The sequence below is a fragment of the Theobroma cacao genome, chromosome 4, assembly GCF_053813885.1.
Source record: "Theobroma cacao isolate CCN51 chromosome 4, ASM5381388v1, whole genome shotgun sequence".
NCBI lineage: Eukaryota > Viridiplantae > Streptophyta > Magnoliopsida > Malvales > Malvaceae > Theobroma > Theobroma cacao.
The window spans coordinates 25,287,341-25,299,269 of NC_142642.1; the positions used below are offsets into that span (position 1 = coordinate 25,287,341).

At 34.3% G+C, this 11,929-nt stretch overlaps 1 pseudogene across 1 annotated transcript; it reads right to left on the bottom strand.

The window, feature by feature from the left end:
* Nucleotides 1-625: 625 nt before the first annotated feature.
* LOC18601642 (uncharacterized) lies at nt 626-10,805 on the bottom strand (annotated as a pseudogene). Its single transcript, XR_016025724.1, has 15 exons — nt 10,639-10,805; nt 10,025-10,160; nt 9,767-9,827; nt 7,893-9,403; nt 7,755-7,786; nt 6,695-6,827; nt 6,229-6,326; nt 5,914-5,958; nt 5,221-5,326; nt 4,589-4,715; nt 3,391-3,506; nt 2,785-2,861; nt 2,126-2,260; nt 1,381-1,448; nt 626-1,091 (listed from the first exon to the last, which is right to left on the bottom strand). The product of XR_016025724.1 is annotated as an uncharacterized LOC18601642 (transcript).
* Between the last annotated feature and the right edge of the window lie 1,124 nt (nt 10,806-11,929).

Genomic DNA, 11,929 nt, shown 5'->3' on the forward strand with positions numbered 1-11,929 from the left:
AAAGAAAGAAAAGAAAGTCCTCCTGATCTCTCCTCCAAGAAAATGTTGAAAGACTTGAGACTTTAATTAAAAGATACAAGACATTGTCACCTCATCTCACCCTCACATCCATTTCCTATACCAAATTTTAGAAATAATTAGACCCTCAAATTGTTTCCTCCAGGAAGGCCATGCATCGTAAAATTATACTCGTATATATCTCATAAGATATACAGCTATCTAAATATTTAATTTAATAATACGTATCTATGAGTTTGAAATTCGAGTATTCAAGACTCATTGTGTTGGGACTTGGAACTTTTTAAGTATGCGAAGCAACCTTCTTACATATCATTTTTCTGATAAAAAAGAATTTTATATTTATCATAAAAATGTAAGATTATGTATGTAATTTTTCCCAAGGACCAAAGGGTACTACTATCTTTTTTATGGTATTGTTTATTAGATAAAATTAAGATCAAATTTTTAAACATTACGAGATAACAACTATTAAGAAGATTAACTTGTTAACAATATTGGCGTGTGTGTGTGAGAAGAAGAATTAATTAGTCTTTGTTCAAACTCATTAATATATTGGTTCAAGGGTGGGTTGACAATAATTATGAATTCAATATAACACATTCTTCCAATAAATATCCTAATATGCCCAATTGCAATATTTTGTTACAAAAAAAAATAGAGAATTCCTTCTCACCTGATTACTTGGGGTCTAACATTAAACTGCCTTGAAAAATATTAATGGATTGGGGATGTACAATTACAGATATTCTTCTATCAATATAACAAGAGATTATTGACTTGGCCCCCGTTTAAATGAATTAATGTCTTAACCAAACTTGATAATCTGATCCTTTATCAATAAACTTTTGCCAGCTCCCACCCAACTGATTTTCCTTCGAAGGGTTCAAATCAAAATGCATTAGTTTCATCACTAAGGTATCACCAACCTGTGCAACATAACCTTCATTATTCGCATGGTATATCTTAACAGAGCTTCGGCAATGGATCCCAGCCCGTCTTCTAGCTTCTACTAATTCAGTTAATACATCACGGATGCCAAATTCATAGAAGTGGTTATAAAATATTACAGGCTGCAATATTACATTCAAAACGAATTCAACCAGTGCATGACAAAAGTAAAGTATGAAATTTTTTATCAGCCATTAATAGACATTCAAAAAATCTAGATAAGGCAAAAAAAAAAAAAATTTGTAAAACCCAATTGAGACTATGATAAATTTGAAGACGAATAATGCATATAATCATCAGGAAATATCTTGGTATCACACCAAAGCAGAGACATTCTTCGGAAATTTCTTTTTCCAGTTGTGTGTGTCTGTGTATAGAATGATTAAGCAACTTCAGTGACAGAGAGCTTACTGTTCCAGGATGGGTCAGGATGTGTGCATATCCCTGTGTAAGCTTACCACGGGGAATGGCCAGTGACCCTAAAATAAAACGTAATGTTAGATATTTATCTCTGTTGATAAGTTAAACATGACCAAGAGAATTGATGGAATTATAATTAGCAAATAGGCAAATCTCATAACTAGATGCATTAAGTGATATAGATTGAGAAGTGATTATGTGCTCTAAGCTTTTTCAATGAATCTAGAACATGATCATATCCTTGTAACAGATCAAAAGTTTATGAACTGAACTGATTGTTAGATGTATAGAGTAAGGCCAATAATCTAGCTTGGCTTGCAGTGGATTGAAGATTGCTGAAATATTCTAATTGAAAGTCACACTTAAAAAATTTCAGAGAGAAGTTAAGATATATAACATCGTAAGCTTCAACATGATCATAAAGCACAAAATTTCATTCACTCTTGCATATGTTCTTTAAAGCTAAATTCCTGTTCTTTTAATAAGTTGACTGTGCTCTATTTTAGTGGACCAGAGTGAAAAGAAAGCTACTTTAACCCTCAAAGTGACAAACGAAAGGTATGCAATCTTACAAGTTACAAGGAAGTTTTAGCTCCAAGATTAAAGAAGTTATGCGACACTCAGGAAACATGGTACTGCTCTGAGTGCTTGTATGTTTGGTTATTTTTCTATATATATGTATGTATGTGTGTATGCACACGCGTGTTAGCATATAAGACAGAGAGGAAGAGAGTACCTGGGTTGATCCTGTATCATGGTTCTCTAAAAATGTAACAGTACGTGAAGGCCAACATCCCATCACTTCTGTTAGTTTCCCTTGAGGATCTATCAATCTCCAGTATTGGTTATGTAAAGCAGAGTGGAGTATCCCCTGCAATGGCAAAATATTTTTGTCTGCAGTTGGAGGAAACATGCAGCTATTTGACAGCAATTTCTCCACATGGCTTATACTGGACATGATATGGCTATCAGAAACATGTGGCAGACTATATTTCAGATAAATGGATCACAATAATCCGGTGGAAATCGTAATGATAATAGAAAGTAACATTTTTCAATATGAAAAAATTGTAATTAAGGAAATGGAACCCTGGCAACACAGATATCTCATTAATGAATCAATCTCCATGTTTTTACTTGCATCTTAGCTTCTATATATCAGATACAAAAAATTCTTCACCCATATATGGTCATGCACATTAACAATTCAAGAAAAATGCACAAGACATGTACAAATGCAGAGGGGACCATACTAGACAGTAGCACGCTTGTGAGAGACAGAGAGTGAATTCCTGCACGATTTCATTGACACTTTATGCATTCTTATTTCCCCAGTCTTGTCTTAAGGATGTGAGATTCCCTAGAAAAAAAATGCTGGCTTATACTCAGAATTACCTTTGTCGTGACATCAAAAGCTGAGGAAGTATCACCAGTGGCATTGATCCAGTTGATTATCCATTGCCGATGAGCATCTAGGCATGTTAACAAAGTTCCAAATATCATGTAGGGTAATTCTACACAATGATAAAAAGAAAAATTGGCATTTCCATGCAGTCACCTGGACCTAGAGACACAAAACATGATTAAGAGAGGCTTTCTGATTTAAAGTGGAATTATATTATGCATCCCAAAAGGCGAGCCAGAAATAAATTATATTATATAACCAGGTTTCAGTTAATTCAAGGGCCAAGTAGACTCAAGCATTCAAAAAATTTCTGTAATAAATATGACCATTATTAACATCATTCAAAGGTCATTTTAATGGTTGACAAGAACTTTTCAAAAACCCCAAAATCAGATTTAGTTCAATAAAAATTTAAAAACTCACTGAAGCCAAACCAATCAAAGAAGTTTTAACTTCGAAAATAGTCACTAACACAAAACGATATACTCTAATGAGTTTTAACTTTAGGAAAACTGGAGTTTGCTATCATCCAAAATCTTCAAACACAAGATCAGTTGACTATTTTTCAAGCATAATGTATAGTATTAAGTGATTACCTTGATTGTAACACAAGTTACCCTGTTCATAAACCAAACTGTCCCAATATTCTCCTATTGCAAATGCAAAATTTGAAGCTTCTATATATTCTTTCACAAATATACCGGAGAAGCCTCTGCAAACAAGAAAAAAGAGTCTTAAATGCTGCTAACATGTGGCATCATCCATAATATACTTCAAATGTTTTGCCTTCTTTTTCTACCTTTCAGAGTCTCATTAACCATCTGTAAAAGTTTATGTTCTTATTATTCTTTTAAGTTGTTGACAATGGACACACTATATTGTGATATTGTCGGTGAAGCAGAGCATAGTTGATTATTTTGGAATGCATTACCACATTGTAGGTTGCTTTCCAGATGTTAGTTTTATGCACAACTTTAGAATTTTTAGAAACCATTCTTACACGGACTTTCAATAAAGTCACTGCAATGATTTGTCAGCCCTTACTTGGTTGATGGCTTCCGAGTCTAATTAAGGCAGCTATCATCCAAATATTCAAACCTAATACATTGCATGTATCAACCTTTTCTCTTTCTGGAATATGTAAATAATCTTACATATATGCGTAATATGCTTGCATGGATAAGAGTACTACAACTTTATCTGAAATCAGGCTATTCAATTTCTTAGATTATTGAGAGTAATGTTACAAGAAATTGTGAGAAGTGATTCATTAATTATTTCTACATTAATCATTAATAAAGATCAATTTAATATGACTACAGCACTGCATTGGTAGAATCACATTTTTGTGTTCATACGTTCCCCAGACCCACGGTTTACCATCACATATAGATATCAAAACATCCATTATTAAAGTAATAGAGAAGTTAATGACTCTTGAACATAGGTTTATATACCCTGAAAGTTTGTGAACCAGAAGCATAGACATTGACCAGCCATCCTCTCCCACATAAATAGCTTGGAAGAAATCCCGACCCAAGAGCAATTTAAATTCTTTTTTCTCTTGGAATATCTACCATTTTTTTTTTTTTTTTGACATCCTCTCCACATCACAAGAGTGCAGGAAATTCCTAGAAAGAAGAAATCTAATTTATTTTTCTCTTGTCATGTCTACCATAGTTTTTGTTTGAATTGTCAAAGTATGTATGCAAGATGAAATAATAGCACTTGCACCCAAAAAAAAAAAAAAGAAAGACATATAGGAAAAAAGGAAGACAATAGAAACACCTTCACCTCACAAAGTTAAGCTGCCACCCGTCAAAACCAATCTCATTACGAAGCCAGTTCAACCATTCCTTTATATCTCCTCGTACAAAGTCCTGGGAATGATCAATGTTTGGTGCCGCGTGGAAGATATCACCTAAACACAAAACTAAATCAGTTAAATTTAAGGGAATTCCTATTTTTCATTTAATATCCAGAAATAACATGCCAACTCATTCAACGGATAATGTCTGATATAGTGAGTCAGCACTTTGTCAAGAGGTCATTGCTCCAGTTAACAAATTTTAGATCAGTTCCCAGTCGCCAGTGAACTTTTGCTAAATGATTGCATAAAGTCTAGTTTGATAATTAATCTCAGTCATCTCTCTCTCTCTCTTTCTCTCTCTAATTTTCTTATCCAGAAAAATGTTCAAAACAAGATTTCAAGGCACCCAGGAAAAGGTTCCCTTCTGGTTCAATTCAAAAACATACTCTTTAACCTTCACAAAAGCCCCAATTCCACATAGCACATAAAGAAGAATAGCCTCAAATTGAGAACTATTTAACCACATTTTCCGGGTTATGATCTACAGCTGATACTCTACATTAATGATTACACGTCTTCTTCAGTACACTAGAAAAAAATTATATCATATGCATACCACTTGAAGGATTTCCATGGCCCTGAAACTTTGGATCATCACAAACAATCGCTTCAGACCCCCATGCAAGCTTGCCACCAAAGATATTCCAGACACCATTTGGGCTCTGAAATGAGCAAAATATCATTTAACTAGACCCCTGCAACTGACTCATTAAGTTCATGCCACAGTTTCAGCCACGGCACAAGATCTGTAAATGTCATAGTAAGAAGTTTATACTTCTTCTGTATTTATGTAATTCAACTGCACAAAGAAAAGGTTTACCAGCCAATATTAATCTCATTCATGGTAGTTAAGATTGCATGGGATGTATGGATTAATAACAACCAAAAATTAAATTGAATTTCCAGTATTTGAGTTTAAAATAATCAAAGAAGCAAAAGGACATATGTAGCAACAAATAATCAGATTTTCTTGAAAAACTAAAGAATCCAAAATAATTCATTTTGGTCTTTTGGTCTTACTTAGTTTGAAATCAAGGGACAGTAAATTAGTTTTAGGAAAAATACACCTATCTGAGATTACTGATCCCAGTTTGCAGCACATGTTGAATACCTCTTTGTTTGAGCCAATTTTATATAGAAAATACAGCCACAAAGAGCATTGTTGAGACTTAAAAAAGCAATTATGAAACTTCTGAAAAGCCCAAAACAGGGGAAAAAGCCACTCGGAGGGGTGCGGGGGGGAGCCAACCTGTTTATGTGCACAACGATGGTTAAGGACAACATCTCCCAATGCCTGCATACATAGGCAACACAATTTAAGGTTCAGTTCACCATAGGCAATAACTAACAAACAGTCTAGAACAAGATGGCATCTGCACTATATGAATATACGATTTGCTCAAATAACACTTGTATCTGTTCGGAATACTTTGTTTTTACCCACATTGATGTGCAATTTCTGAATAATGCACATTACTAGATAGAGAAATTTTATTCCAAGAGTTTGCGGAAAGGAGTCCCAAAAGTTAACCACTAAAGCTTACTATTTGTAAGCTCCACATACCAGATGGTCCTGAGAATGCATTTCCTCGATACAAGATTTCAGTTCTTCCACAGATTTATATGAGGAGTTCCAGTTGTAAAGGTCAGAAGGCATATAACCTGCATGTTATTCCATATAACTTATTGACACTGTGTTAAACAATAAAAAAGGCGTGGACAGAACATCTTTGGATTTTTTTTTTTTAAAGAAGTGTGGAACCATGTCTAACAACCACAAACACATTAATGGGTGTGATATTTGAACTACTGGTCAAATCAAATTAGTAGAAAAACTAAATCCTACTTTGGTTGATTTCGTAGGATCACAATGCATGACACTATCCTCCATGCCAGAACAACCGCATGCACAACAACATGTCATTTAAAATGACAACTTAATCTATAAAAATTAAAAGAATGATATTTCATAAGAACCCTAATTCTTATGCCAAACAAGAAAAAGGTAGATGAAACTATTGGAAATTTACCTTGAGGTGCAACAGATTGTGTTGGTGGTGGGAACCATACTGCAGTCATCCCACATTGAGATAAATCAGCAGCTTTAAGAGCTAGCTCCTGGTACCACTGCCTTCTCCAACTTTCCCCATTGAAACCTTGAAACTTGAAGATCAACAAATAAGACGTATGAATATTAAAAGGTTAAACAATATACTGATATCTGCTTATAACGAATACTTTTATCCGTTTCATTATTGATCAATGATAAACTCACCTAAACCTAAGTCAACAAAGCATGCATAAGTTCATTAAGTAAAATAAATTAAACATATTCCTACAAAGTGTACAATAAAAATCAGACATGAAAATAAGATTAGAGTTATCTTCAACGCCCAGTGAAAATATGATGGGAATAAACAAATGAGGTTATAGGCAAGAACAGATTCCAGGTGAAATGGAAAATTCTCTAGATTCCTTAAAAAAAAAATGAAAATACGTCAAAGAACCAAAATTCGAAAGGGAAAACTTTTTTCCACTATGTATAGTTTAAGGAAAGGAAGAAACAGGATATCATATGGTGTAAGCCTGATTGAGGAGCAATTAATATAAGTTAAATTTAATTTTTATCTTCTGCAGCATTTAAAGGCACAAATCAGTTATTCCATCCGTTAGAAGGGAGTAATTGCAGCGAATGGATCCATACTACCATAACTTAGTATTACAAAAAAGTATAATGCACCCTCTAATAAACAAATTCAAGATCTATGCCATTTTTGTTATAGGAAAGAAGCGAAAGAATTAACTTGCACAAAGCCTAAAAATGGTCCTTTACAGGAGTGGCAAGCAGACTACCATTGACTGCTAAAAATAACCATACAAACAGGTTCAAATCCTATATCAGCCAACTAAAATCATTTCATTTTCCTGGCATGATAGACATTTAACCAGGGTATATATATTTAATAAATATCTATACTTTAAGTTAAAACCATGAAACCTCAGTTAATCAATGCCATTAGGTATCAAATCAATAGCAAGTGAAACGCACCATCAATTTACCAAGCAATGGATGACAATATTTATACTCACCACAATTTCCCTTCCTGTTCCAGTTCCTGGCTCTGCATTGAGTTTCACATGCTACTGCATGTTAGATATGAACCTTCTTCTACAAAGTTATTTTGGGAATAATAATAAAAGACACATATTAGAGAAAAGAAAACTAACCTAATTTTGTTTGTTCTGGAATCCTCTGCCATTTAATTGTCTTTCGCTGAAGTGCCCGTTCCAAAGCCTTCCGTTTCTTCTATAGTACTTCTTTCTCAATTACATGTTCAATAAGCATATCACCTTCTTTTAGCTTTTCTTGAGCAATGGACCAAACTTCATCAGGTTCGCAATTGCAAAGATTTAAAATTTGTATTCAAGGCTTCAGACATATTGGTCTTTCTAGGTGGAAACTTGGGATGGATGCTTCGTATCCTTCTTGCAATCCACTGAGGTATCTCCCTACAAGGACCATCACTCAGAAGTTTTAATTTTTGTGAATCATCATCAGTCAAAAGGTCTATCCTCCCACCATTAACAATATAGATGGCTTCTTCATCCTCTTCATGACTTAGTCTTCCCTTTAACAATAATGACTCTGCCATCTCTGCTCTCTGTCTCCACATCTTTAAAGCACTTTCTGATGTCCTCAGTGATCTCTGTAGGGCTTCACATCTTCTCATGTAGGCATTGTCTCTCAAACGTGTTGTATCTTTGGCAGCATAAATGGCAGCCTTGATGCTTTGCAACTCAGTCTTAAAAGCCTTGGACACAGCCTTCTTTCTTTCTGCTGCTTCTTTCTTTATTTTCTCCAATAAAGACCTAATCTCTTCTCCATGTTCAAGAGCCTTTTTCTTACTCAACTCTTGGAATTCAAGCAATGCCTTCTCAGCATTACTGGCTCGGAGGTCGGCTGCATTTGCTTGTACTTGGGCCTGTTGCAACTCCAATTTCAACCTATCAACCTCACTTCTTGAAAGCAATAATTGATATTCTAAATCACTGACAGCACCTTGTAACTTAACATTCGCAGACTAAACAGAAGCAATAGCATCAATGGGATTTATACCATCAGTGAATGCAGCTACAGCTTTTGTAGCCTGGTCCCCAGCCTTTTCTACCACATCAAGGGCCTTTATTGTAGCATCTTTTGGCTGCTCAACAATTGACAGTATAGTACCTTCGGTTGCATTCCTTATTTGTTCTTGAATTTGATAAGCTGACTCAGTAGCCAAAGTTTCTGCAGCTGAAACCCTCAGCTGGGCATCTTCTAATATGTGAGATGTAGCCTGTTGGAAAGCAATCTCTGCTAACTTTTCAACTTGTACTGCAAGTTCAACAGCATCTTGTTTTGCAAGAGCCAACTTAGATTCCAGGGAAAATTTCTCTTCCAGTGACTCCTTTAGCTTCTGATGGAACAGAGACTTGGCTGACTACAGTTCTGAAATAGCCACTTCCTTGTCGTGCAAAATGGCAGCCACATATTCCTGCTGTTTAGCTTCAGAATGAGAAAACTCTTCAAGCAATTGATCTCTTTCTGTCTCAATGGCTTCTTGTTTGGCTTGAGCCTCAGAAAGAGCCCTTCTGATGTCCATCAACTCATCTTCTCTCGTTTTCAAAATTTCATATCTCCCTGACAAATAATCATCCTCATCATCAGCCACATCTGCAAAAGTGTCACTGGAACCATCCTGTCACATAAATTCCACAGTTATCAACCATTTTACAACTTCTCAGCACAACACTAACTCAAATTTTGCGTTAATTTATTTCTCTAAATGAAAATAAAAGGGAAAGTTACAAACTACAACATCAACAAGAGTCACCTAAGACTACCAACTTAGTAAAATCTTAATTCCACTAGTAATATCAAGGTAAACTTCTAGTAAAAATTCTGGGAATCTTTCATTATTTAAATACATCATCCGTAATCAACCTATCAATTTTTCTGCAAAAGACCTAATTAGACGTGAATTGCTAACATGCATAAAATATGCACTGCTCTAAAACCAAAACTAATGACAATAATACAATATGCACCAGCAAACACTCACTATATTTGAGGCAACAATTATTCTTGGTCTGCACTGCCAATTGCCAGTAAGTAAATGCTTCCTGCAAAAATATCATGATTTGATAAAAATAGGTCATATTTTAAAGTAATAGCCATAACTTGTCAAATATATATATATATATATATATATATAAATAACTTACCAAATATATAAAAATCAAACCATCATATGCGTATCAAAGAAATTAAAAACAATACTTATCCCAAAAAGCTTGGATTTTAGACTCAAATAAAAAACCTTTTCCTGTTAGATGAACCTCCTAAGATTAAATGAAACTGCCCACGTGTTGTGGCTGAAGAAACAAGAGGGAAGCGGGGAAGATGCACCTCAAAGGCTGACTTACTTGGCAATACAAAAACAACCATTTTGCTTCCTGTCAAGAGAAAATAAAAACTTTATGAACTTAACACAACCTAAGATGATTAATTAGCAAACAAGATTCCATCATATAAAGTCATCTAATTGGTTCCAAAAAGTGAGGTCGACTTGATAATTGCCTAAACAACTAATGAGTTCTAGCAGAACAAAAAGTCATAAACACAAAGCGAAAAGCCCATTAAAGTTAGCATTTTGATACATTTACACAAGTCATTGGATCATGTAAAAAGAAGAAACAAGTTTATATCAGAAAAAACCTCCAACTTGGCTATAAAAATAGATAATGCCTTGATTATTGTTTTTGCTCAAAATCAACCTAAAAACTAATGATTCCAGCCGAAAGAAAACTGTTAAAGACAAAATAGAAAACCCATTACATTACAGCGAACATTTTAATGCATTTAAATAATTCACTGAATAATGTAAGAACAAAAAATATGATAACATGTTTAACAAAAAAAAAAGAATGTAACCTGATATTTGTTGAGCTGAAAAGCGTTGTGGAAATTCAGTTCATTGTCTTTGTTGGGTGTTAAGTTTTTGTACAGATGAAAGAGAAAATAACAATGGGATTTTTGGTTGTGTAGTTGGCATGGGGGAAGGAAACAACAGAAGAGACTAGAGTGGGTTCGGTGGTGACTGAGTTTATATGGTAGAGAAGAGTGTTTGTGGCTTTTTGAGATTTGCATTATTTAATTATTATCATGCCGTTTGACTATCAATCTCAATGCCCTCAACCATTTGTGAGTTGATGTCAGGTCAATTCAAAATTTTGACTTTGTGTATTCTTGTTTTTACTCATATCTTTCAGATATTAACTTTTTATATTTATCCTTGTCTACTTTTTCTTTTAACTCTTCAGACAAAATAACAATTAAAATTGTAGTTATTTTTCTTTTTTTAATATATTTTTCATGTTTAATTAATAAAAATATATTCAAAATATCTCTTTCTTTGTCTGTGTGTCTTATGCACTTTGAACTGAGATGTGGACAGAGTAAAGACTAATTTTGTTGTCTTATATTTATTTGTACAAAAATGGCTTTTATAGTAAATCCGATAACTATCATATTCCTCTTAGTTCTATCGAAGTTGTTCCTTGAGACTAATTCTATACTGGCCTTTGTTTTGTTTACAGAGGTTGGCGGTGCAGTCCCTACCAGGCATGCACAGGACATAGCATTTTCAGTTGCAAGATTCATACAGAGTGGTGGTTTATTTGTTAATTATTATATGGTATGTTAAAGTCCGCTGTCTCTCTTGTCCTTGTAAATTGTATTCACCCAATGCAGGATTAAGTGCAGCGAAAGATCACTAGCTTTGCTTGTAACCTTTTCCATTCTTTTTGCTTCAGTACCACAGCTGGTTCTCCCTTATGCTCCAATTGATGAATATGGTATGTACATATTAACACCAGGCTGCACTGAATATATTTACCTGCTTCATCATGAGCATTATTAAAGATTCCAACTAGTTAATTTGATAGCACCATTCTTGTTTGTGTGTGGCAAATGAATACTTGAATACTTGTAAAGGAAAAAGAAAAAGAAAGACAAGAAAATCCAACAGATGCTTCTCACTTCTCAGTATGTCATTACTAGGTAAGATAGCAGCATATCTTTATATTGATCGGCTGAACATTGAATAAAAGCATAACTAAATTATAAGCATGAGGGTTGAAATTTAATGGATGAAAGCATTTCCGCCCTTGAGAGAAACTAGGCTCTCTGCGTACATTACTAGCTGTAAGCTCGACCCTCCAAG